Source organism: Hevea brasiliensis, chromosome 6 (assembly GCF_030052815.1).
Source record: "Hevea brasiliensis isolate MT/VB/25A 57/8 chromosome 6, ASM3005281v1, whole genome shotgun sequence".
Taxonomy (NCBI): domain Eukaryota; kingdom Viridiplantae; phylum Streptophyta; class Magnoliopsida; order Malpighiales; family Euphorbiaceae; genus Hevea; species Hevea brasiliensis.
In genome coordinates, this window is record NC_079498.1 from 61,536,365 (window position 1) to 61,546,596 (window position 10,232).

Here is a 10,232-nt window from a genome sequence, read left to right on the forward strand (position 1 = left end):
AGCGATGGGTGATCGCACCAGGAAAGCCGTTGCCAACCCCAGGACCACGAGGAACCTTCTGTATTTAATTTTGAGACATAAATAAAGGTTTATTGAAATGTAATTGACACTAGAAATATCAAAGAAAAATTAATAAGTTAATACAAAGAAAAATGAAAAATCAAGAAATAAACAAAAATCGGTGTTACCGAAAAATTGGGAATATAACCCGAAGTGTGGTATTTTGATCATTTGACACCAAGAGCTGCCTTTTGACCTCAATATCCATTAAAAATAAATGATATTGCACTTTGAAAATGTCATGAAAAATTAAATTGTGATACATTATAAGAATAGTGAAAGAAATGGGGGGTAAACTTAGGATAATTAAAAGTTTAATTATATTTATATATATATATTGTTAGTGGACCACTAGGGTAGTATTTTAAACACCTAAATGGACATGTGTAATCCCCTAACATCTTCTTCTTCCTCATAACTCATTTTGCCCGAATTCAATCTCCTCCCAAAACCACCATTAATGTCCCAAGCAAAAGCTTCACATCCACCATGAATAAGCCATAGTCTTCTCAAGCTCCTTCACTAAAGTTGGTCCACACCTCTTGGGCAGATTATAGGGAACAAAAAGGAAGAAATTTGGTGAAGTTTTAACAAGCTCCAAAAGTGGAAAGTGTCCAAAACCTCTCCCTTGCTTTAGTAAACCTTGTGTTTAGGTTGAGGTGAGTATTTTGGTGAAGAGAAATGAAGAAAATCTTGAGAAATGAAATGGTCCATTTTCGGTAGCCATGATTATGTGTTGTATTTGAGTTTTTCTGACCTCTAAGATGGAAATTATGGTTGATTAACTCAAATGGAGGATGTAGTAACTTAAAATCTAAGTATGTGCATGTAGTGCTTGAATTAAGGGTGTGAAATGGAACCTTAATGCTTTGGGCAAACTGCCAAGTTTGGCAGCCTATTAAACCATGAATTTATGTGTGAATGTGTAGTTTATTAATGAAATATGCTAGTGTTAAATTGTGGGCAGCATGTGTAAGTGATATTGAAATATGATTATGTTGAAGTGTATGTATAATATTGACATTGAGATATGTTAAATTTTGGTGGAAGTGAATGTTGAACTTAATGGTGAATTGTGTGCATTGAGCACTTGAATGTTCTGCCCAAATTTGTTGCTAGAATTGTGTACAATATATATATATATATATATATATATATATATATATATGAAAGTGTCATTGATTGAATATTGAAGTAATGAGGAGGAGAAGGAATATTAAATTGGAAGTGTATGTGTTTTGTGCAGGTTATGTATTGATGGCAGTACATAAATTAGGTCATAAGTGCCAAACTGTGAACCCAATTGGTATGAGGCCAATGGAGGGTGAAACTAGACACTAAATAGGCCAACTTTCATGCAGAAATGTTGCCAAAATTCTACCTAGAAACTGACCTTAAAAATGACCAAATCCAGAATAGCAACCTTGCAACCCAGATTTTTGACCATATGAATAGTAATTATTAGGATGACCATAACTCACTCAAAACGAGTCCAATTAGCATGAAATTTTTATCATGGATAGCTTAGATATAGAGCTACATTTCTTATGCAGACACTAAAGCTCAGAAATGACCAGAACTAAGTCAAATAGCTTGCACAATTTTGGGTACCAAAACTGCCAAGACTAAAAGTGACCTAAAATTGACCAAATTTTGCACTGAAGGTGCAATCCGTCCAGCTTTAGTAAATTGACTATATCTTGGTCTATACAACTCAGAATGACCTGAAATTTTGCCCTGCGTGCAATAAGACATAGAGCTACAATTTTGATTATTTGACCATAAGCTAAAAACCAAGAGAAATAGGACTTTAAGCTAGACCAATTTAGCACACCAAAAATTGAGAATTTGACATTTACATACAATGATGCTTGAAGCAATTTGGCAATGAATGCCAACTTATAAAAAAGGTAAATTACACTATATTGGCAGCATATTGAATTACAATATGTGACATGTTGATGCTAGAAACAACTTATCCATAGAACCTAAAAAAGGGTCAACATATGCATTGACTTATGAATTACGTAATAGCTAGTAAACTCTAAAAAATGATGAATTGAACAATTAATTTATAATGTGCCCTAGTTTGCCCAGTTGACTAGTTTGGATAGGTTGGCATGCCAATAGGATTCTGACAGCTGTTATGTAAAGGGCTTCATACCATACTGTGTTTTTACGGCTTATTATGCCGTACTGTGACTTTAATAGCCTACGGCTATACATATTGTGTATTTATTTTTGGCTTATGGCCAAATTGAATATATGGCTTTTTATGTAACGATCGGGTTCCAACCACTAGAGGAATTGTCCGTTTTGGCCATAAGCCTCACGGTTTTGTCCCATTGGTGGAATGGAGAACTTCCCAGGAGGTCACCCATTCTAGGATTTCTCTAAAGCAAGCACACTTAACCCTGGAGTTCTTCCAACTCTCCAGGCCATTCGACTAAAAGGCGCCTCTAGTGATTAATTCCCTCATTTTATATTTCATTACTTTTTGAACCCAAGACTATCTCCGTGCTTTGCCGATGTGGGATATGCCTAAGGGACCTTTCTCCCCCCCTTTTAGGACTCAGTGTCCTCGCTGAGGTTTGCCCCACCATATCCCAAGAGGACACGCGAGCGGCTCTGATACCAATTGTAATGATCGAGCTCCAACCACTAGAGGAATTATCCGCTTTAGCCATAAGCCTCACGGTTTTGTCCCATTGGTGGAATGGAGAACTTCTCAGGAGGTCACCCATCCTAGGATTTCTCTTGATACCACTTGAACATGTCACACCCTACTCCCCGTAAGATGCAACATACTCCCGTAGTACACCTAATGAATGACTGTACTTCGTCTACCGATAACCCATTAAATATACTATAAGAGATTTTAAAACAATTTTCTTACTATTATTAAGTGGTGAGCATTTGTTCGTTGGTACCAAACATTTAATTTAAGTTGGAAGCTAGTTGAAATTTTTGGCCCATTTTATTTTTTCGCAAATTTTATAAAAATTTTGACAGAGTTCCGTTTGTATTTTAAGAAACAGTTCTTCAAATACCTGAAATAAAGCACTTCCAATAATTTTTCTCAACCACTTCTTCAATTTCACAATCAATCTCAACCATTTTCTCAAATTTCAAAATTCAACAATTCTCAAAATACTGTCAATTAATATCATTCAATCATATTTCATTAAAGATAAACAATTTATATATACATCATACTAAAATCTACATTCAGAGAAGATTAGCATGGCCCCTGCGCAAGGATGACATGCACAAATCGAGAAATGGTCCAAATTTTTGGAGAGCTGGAAGAACTCCAGGGTTAAGCATGCTCCCTTGAGAGAAATCCTAGGATGGGTGACCTCCTGGGAAGTTCTCCATTCCACCAATGGGACAAAACCATGAGGCTTATGGCCAAAGCGGACAATTCCTCTAGTGGTTGGAGCCTGATCGTTACAATTGGTATCCGAGCTGCTCGCGTGTCCTCTTGGGCGATGGTGGGGCAAACCTCAGCGAGAACGCTGAGTCTTGAAAGGGGGGGAGAAAGGTCCCTTAGGCAAATCCCACATCGGCAAAACACGGAGATGATCTTGGGTTCAAAAAGTAATGATATATAAAATGGGGGAACTAATCACTAGAGGCGCCTTTTGGTGGAATAGCCTGGAGAGTTGGAAGAACTCCAGGGTTAAGCCTGCTCACTTTAGAGAAATCCTAGGATGGGTGACCTCCTGGGAAGTTCTCCATTCCACCAATGGGATAAAACCGTGAGGCTTATGGCCAAAGCGGACAATTCCTCTAGTGGTTGGAGCCCAATCGTTACATTTTAGCCACGTTATTTGCACACCGGGAGACACTTTGTGACCGATGGTGTGACCGCCCGAGGTACTAGGTACCTAGTGCCAGTATATTCGTTTATCCAGTATGATCAGTATATAGGCTACACGGGCAGTAATTCAAGTACTATTAAATTTAAATAGCTAAATCCAGTCTACTGACATGTAGCACCACCAAAAATTCATAAACACTTTATTTACTTTATTTTAGTGTATATTTCTTTACATTTATCACCACTAAGCAAAATTGCTTAGCGTGTTGCTTTTGTAACGTGTAGGTATTGGAGAACAGCTGGGGAGCCCAGCAGACCTACGATCGGGTGAGACATAGGATCTACACAAGAGTTTAGAGTCATCTGCACTGCATTGCATACATGGTAGGACTTAGGATATCTTGTACTTTGTACTTTTATTGTATTTTTGAAATTCAACCCTGTATTTTGTAATGTTATGAAAGCACTAAAGTTTGTAATATTTTGTACATATTAAATAACATGAAGATTTTCTGGATATATTGAAATTATTATGGACTGTATTATGGAACTGTTTAATTATTATAAAAGTCTATTGACTTTACTAAAAAATAGAGACTGTGAAATATTTGATATTTTGATATTATCATATTAAACTGTTTTCAATAGGTTTGGAAAGACAGTTTCTCCGAAATACAGACGACACCTTGCCAAATTTTTATTACCATTTTTGAAACACTGATTTTATCAAAGTATGAAAATAGTATCAGCATGATATGAATATTACATAAAAGACTTCTTAAAATCAAATTGAGTTCAGGTAATGAAATAATCACATACTAGGTGTTCCGGCACGCCGTGAAGCACGCCTTGCTCGGCTATACTGCAGACGGGTGAGGGGTGTTACAAATATAATCACACTCACCCCATAAATGGAGGAGGAACATAGTAACATTGTCATGCCAAGTGTGAATCAAAACAATTTGAAATCACAATATTTCATACAAACCACAAATCACATTTTATCTCAAAATTTCCATTTGAAAAGTAGGCAACACAATAATTTCAAAATAATATTCCCAAAGCTAAAACAATAAAAAATTATTCATAACTCATTTCTTTAAATAAATTTTCTGGTAAAAGTAGTGAATATAAAAAGTATTGTGCACAAACCTCTGATATATGTCTCTTAGCCCTGACTCAGTGTTTCTTATGCTTCTCAATATCCTTTTCAACTGAAACACACAATTTAAAGTGTTTCAGTGCTCAATGAATTTGTTTCTAACAATAAAATCTAATATTTAAATTTTCTTGGTACTATTCCCTTCAATTCATCTCATTAGTCAACCTATAATGTTGACCCTTGATGCACTCTAAGTGAGTCAATTCTAATGTTAACAATATGTCACATTTTATAGCCTTTTAGTGTTGGTATATGTTACCAATTTCATTTCCAAGTGTATTGCATTTTATTGCAATTTACTGGATTTTGGTGTATTATTTTGACCTAGTCGGACGACCTAGTTCCCTCAGCTTTTAGGTTTCGGTCCAAACTACAAACTTGTAGGTCTATGTCTTATTGCACGCTGGCCAAAATTTCAGGTTGGACAGAACACATTAAAATGGTAGGCTTAGGTCATTTTTAGGACACTTTTGGTTCGTCCAGTTTTGGTACCTAAATTTGTGCAAGCTATTTGGCTTGGTTCTGGCCATTTCTGGGCTTTGGTGTAATTTCAGGTCATTTGAACTTGTTTTGAGTAAGTTATGGTCAAAAAACTAACTGCTGCTCAAATGGTCAATTTTCAGGCTTTTAAGTCACTAATCCGGATTTGGTCATTTTTCAAGTCACCTTCTAGGTAGAATTTAGGTAAGCTTCCTTCATAAAAGTTGGCAAATTTTGTGCCTAGCTTCACCTCTAATTTGTCTCATACCAATTGGAGTCACACACTTAAGGTTTTAATCTAAAACATACACTGCCCTACTACACATTCTTCATCACTTACCAATTACACATTCTATACTTACCTAGCTAACTCTTTCATGCCAATTCTGGTTTGTACCATACCATTAACACACTTAACAACACATTTTGGTCACTTTGGACAGCTTGTAACCATTCTCAACATACACATTATAACCCAGAATTTTCCAAAGTCCATTTACACAATTTAACCACAGGAACATACCCCATTTACATATCCAATTCCAATTTATTATACACATATACATGCAGCCACCATAAACAACATAATTCAATAAACCAAACCATAAAACAACACATTTCTAACCGCACTTTAAAGTTGCCAATTCACCTCATGGAAAATATCTCCTTCAAATTGCTTTCAAGCTTCCAAAACCAAGTGCACCATTACACATACTCTTAATATACATTATCTAAATTATTTTTATACACATAAACACCTATACCAATATCTTAAACAACCATTCACAAGTGAAAAAAAAACAACAAATAGTAAGTTTCCATGGCTGCTGAAATGTTGTATCACCATTAAATCATCAAACTTCAAAACTTCTTCCACAAAACAACTCACCACAACATCCACTCAAAGTTTAATGAAACAAGAATTGAAAATACACACTTACCACTTTTAAAGCTTAACCTAAACTTCACTAAACTTCTTAAAATTGCTATCTAACTCTTCCTTGTGATGTGGGGAGCAAAGTTAGTGAAGCAAACTTTGGGTTTTAAGTTGAAAATGGTGGAGTTTAGGGAGGTTGCATGAAACAGCCATGGATGGAGAGCTTAAGAGAACCATTCGGCTATGTTAAAGATGAAGATTGAAGATGATGGTTAGTGCTGCCCTCCATGTCCACTAACATTTAAATAATCCACTTAGTGCTCCACTTACCTTAATTAACATTTAAATAACCCTAAGTTTCCTAATTTGCAATTAACACCCAAATTTCTCACTATTTACACTATGTGTCAAGTTTCTCATTTTCATGGCATTTTTAAAATTTAATACTACTTATTTTTAATGGACATTTAGGTTAAAAGATAACTTGGGATGTCAAATGACCACAATGCCCCTATTCGGGTTGCATTCCCGATTTTTCGGTAACACCGATTTTTATCGTTTTATCGATTTCTCATTTTTCTTTATACTAATTAATTTTTTTTTTATATTTCTAAGGACATTTATACTTCAATAAGTATTTAATTATGTCTCAAAACTAAATTTCGAGGTTCCTATGATCCTGGGTCACTATTGCTGCGCCATAACTTCTCAATCTGATCATCCATTCTTTGTGATCTTGCTCGTTTAACTTAGTTTTTATTTCATTGCTATTATTTTTCCTTCATTTTTCTTAAATTTTCTTTTCTTGTATTTCATTATTTTATGTCTCCTCACTAACATTTAAATGTAGTTCTAGGCATCCTAGCTGCTCGGATAGACATTGGTCACCGGAACAGTAGAACACACTACCGAACATAGGGGTGTTACACACAACATACTAAAAATAACAGTTTATGTATAATTCAAATCACATTTATTCAAATATTAGACTAAACATGAATAACAGATACAAAACATGATTTATAAATTTTTAGTCCAAATAATCTCAATTAGGAAATCTCAAAACGAATTTCATAAAAACACACAGTTATATCATGCCATTTGAAACATATTCATCTCAATAGCCAGAAGCTTATGAGAAATCACAAGGCTAGCTAGCTCAAATATATGGATATCCATTCAATTTCTTCTTCTACTGGCACACACCTCAACACTTCAGCCAGATAAGGAACTAAAATTCGAAACTAATTTCCCCCACCAGTCATGCTAGTGAGGCATTCAAATATATGGTTATGACACTGTGGTTTCAAAATTATCTTAATAATTTATTAAACATTTATTGTTATTTCAAACACACATAACTAAACCTTCAACAATTTAAGTCAAAAGCATAATAAATATTTCAATACAATTGAGTTACAATTTAATATCACAATTCATTCTAAACAATTTGCAGAAGAAAATTTACAAAAATTCTATGTTATGTGCAAACCTTAAGCGAGTCGCCTCTTGGCCTTGACTCGAGGCCTCGGGTTCTTTCCCGGCATTCTTTTCAACTGAAACACACAATTTCACAGTGTTTCAGTATCATAATTTATCATAAATCCAAAAATGAATTCAAATCTACTTATACCTAGCTTTAATATCCTAAACTTGACGTTCTTTAAATTTTGTATTTCGGGGTTACTATTCACGATACTATTCAAGTCAATTTGTTAACTTTCTAATGCTCAATAGGTATGGGAATTCTAATTTTACTCACATGCCACATTTTGGTTACCTAATTTGTTGGTTTTGGTTTTTTTCTCATATCTTAAGTCTTTTAGGCACAAATTTCAAATTTTTGGTTTTGGTATCCTGTTTTGTACTATTTCATTAGTAATGTTGCTATTAGAATTTGGCTAAGTTTTTTTCATAGAAGTTGTTCCTTATTGTCCCAACTTTATTTCCCTTTTTAAATCACTCCATTTTTAGTTTTGTAGCCCAAGTTATAGCCATTTGAACATGGCTGGCCAGATTTGGTTTTTTCCCAGAATTCTGGGAAAATTATGGGTTTTAGCAATTTTTGTGGTTGACTGCAGGTGGATTTTCAAACAGGTTATGGTCAAAATTTGGGTTTTTTTTTTTCATGAAAATTGTAGGCCTATGTCTCAGCTTTCTAATGGTAAAATTTCAGGTCATTTGGACCTTCCTAGTCCAAGTTATGGTCATTTGCGTAACTACTGTTCATTTGGTCATTTTTGTACAGGTCAATTTGCCTAATCCGTATTTGGCTAATTTGTTCACTAAGTTATGGTCACTTTTTGGGCATAATTCCTAAATGAAAAATGTGCCATTTTGTGTCTAGTTTCATTCCCAATTAGCCTCACACCAATTTGGTTGGTAAATTTTAAGTTTTAGTCCCTGAAAATGACATAGGTCATGCTGCCTGCAGAATGACCATAACCAATCTGAATTTAAACTTAGTTCCAACACTTCATACACATAACAAATGGTCACATTTGACTATTACTCAACTCAAATAAGGTTAACTACATTATTTGGCTAATTCTCACATTTTTCTCCCCAAACCCTAGATGCCAAGAACCCTAATTACTAAATCTTGGAATTTAATAAAGTTAACTTACATACTCATTGTCTATACCTCTAACTCACCTAGATTAACCATTTAATTGCATCAAAAGAAGTTAAACCCTAATTCCCTTAAGCTGATCAAAATTTCCATATAGTCCACATACTTGATTTGTTTCAATAGTTTATCAATTTCTATGTAATTTAACTACTTGAACATGGATTAAAAGAGAGAATTTAGAAACAACCATTAACCTCTTTCTTTGTATTTCTACTCTTCAATTCTCTCCACTTCCTTTCTTCTTTTCTTGATCAATCTTCTTTTTTTTAGTTGCCAAAGTAAGGTTTAATCAATAATACTGGGAAATTTATAGGAAAATTTAGGGTTTATGAACTTAAAAAAAAGCTTCCATAGAGTTTCAATGGTGAAGTGAGGGAGAGAGGAGCCGGCCAAGCTAGATGGAGAAGACAAAATAAATTTTTTTCTTTTCTTTTGTGTATTTTTAAATCTTTATTAATACACAATTATCCTAAAATTTTAATTTTTAATTATTAGGTTTATTGCATCATGCATGATGTAAATAATATTTTTAAACTTTTTCTTTTTCCTTTTTTTTTATTTTTTTTATTTTTCCTTAGTTCTTTAATTAAATTCTTGATTTTGACATTTTTGTTTCTCTGATTTTATTAGACAGTTAGATTAGGAGTCAGCTCTAGGAGTAAATTTGACCAAATTGCCCCTCATCGGTTTGATTTGGTTTGCAAGTAATTTAATATTTCTTCCGGATCCCTGACCTAATTATTTGACCTACTTAACAAATCTTTTTTTTTTAGTGATTTTCTCTTTTTCACTGTGTTCACAATGGTCCTAAGGACCGCGACATCACATTTTACGGCTCAAAATTCGAGTTTAAATTGACATCACAGTCCTTCCCGATAAGGTCACCCATTGCTGTGACTCCCGGCTCATTTAACTTCTTGTGTTCTATTTTTCTTATTTATACTTAACTATTTAACAATTACTAATTATTTGTTTTCAGGGCTTATCTAGTTGTCTTAGATATGGTTCTAATCCCCTTAATTATCCGGACTGACATCGGTCACTAAAATAATAAAATATACAAATAGGGGTGTTATAATTCTCTCTCCCTTAAAATAAATTTCGTCTCGAAATTTTACCTGGTATCAATTTCTGAATAGCAATGAGTGCTATCTCCTCATATCCTCCTCTTGTTCCCAAGTAGCTTCTTGGCCCGAAT

The 10,232-nt window shown here is 34.3% G+C and overlaps 1 non-coding gene across 1 annotated transcript; it reads left to right on the forward strand.

The window, feature by feature from the left end:
* Positions 1-3,250: 3,250 nt before the first annotated feature.
* LOC131181031 (U6 spliceosomal RNA) lies at positions 3,251-3,356 on the forward strand. The gene has a single exon (XR_009149660.1). It is a non-coding gene; the product is annotated as a U6 spliceosomal RNA (small nuclear RNA).
* The last annotated feature ends 6,876 nt before the right edge of the window (positions 3,357-10,232 follow it).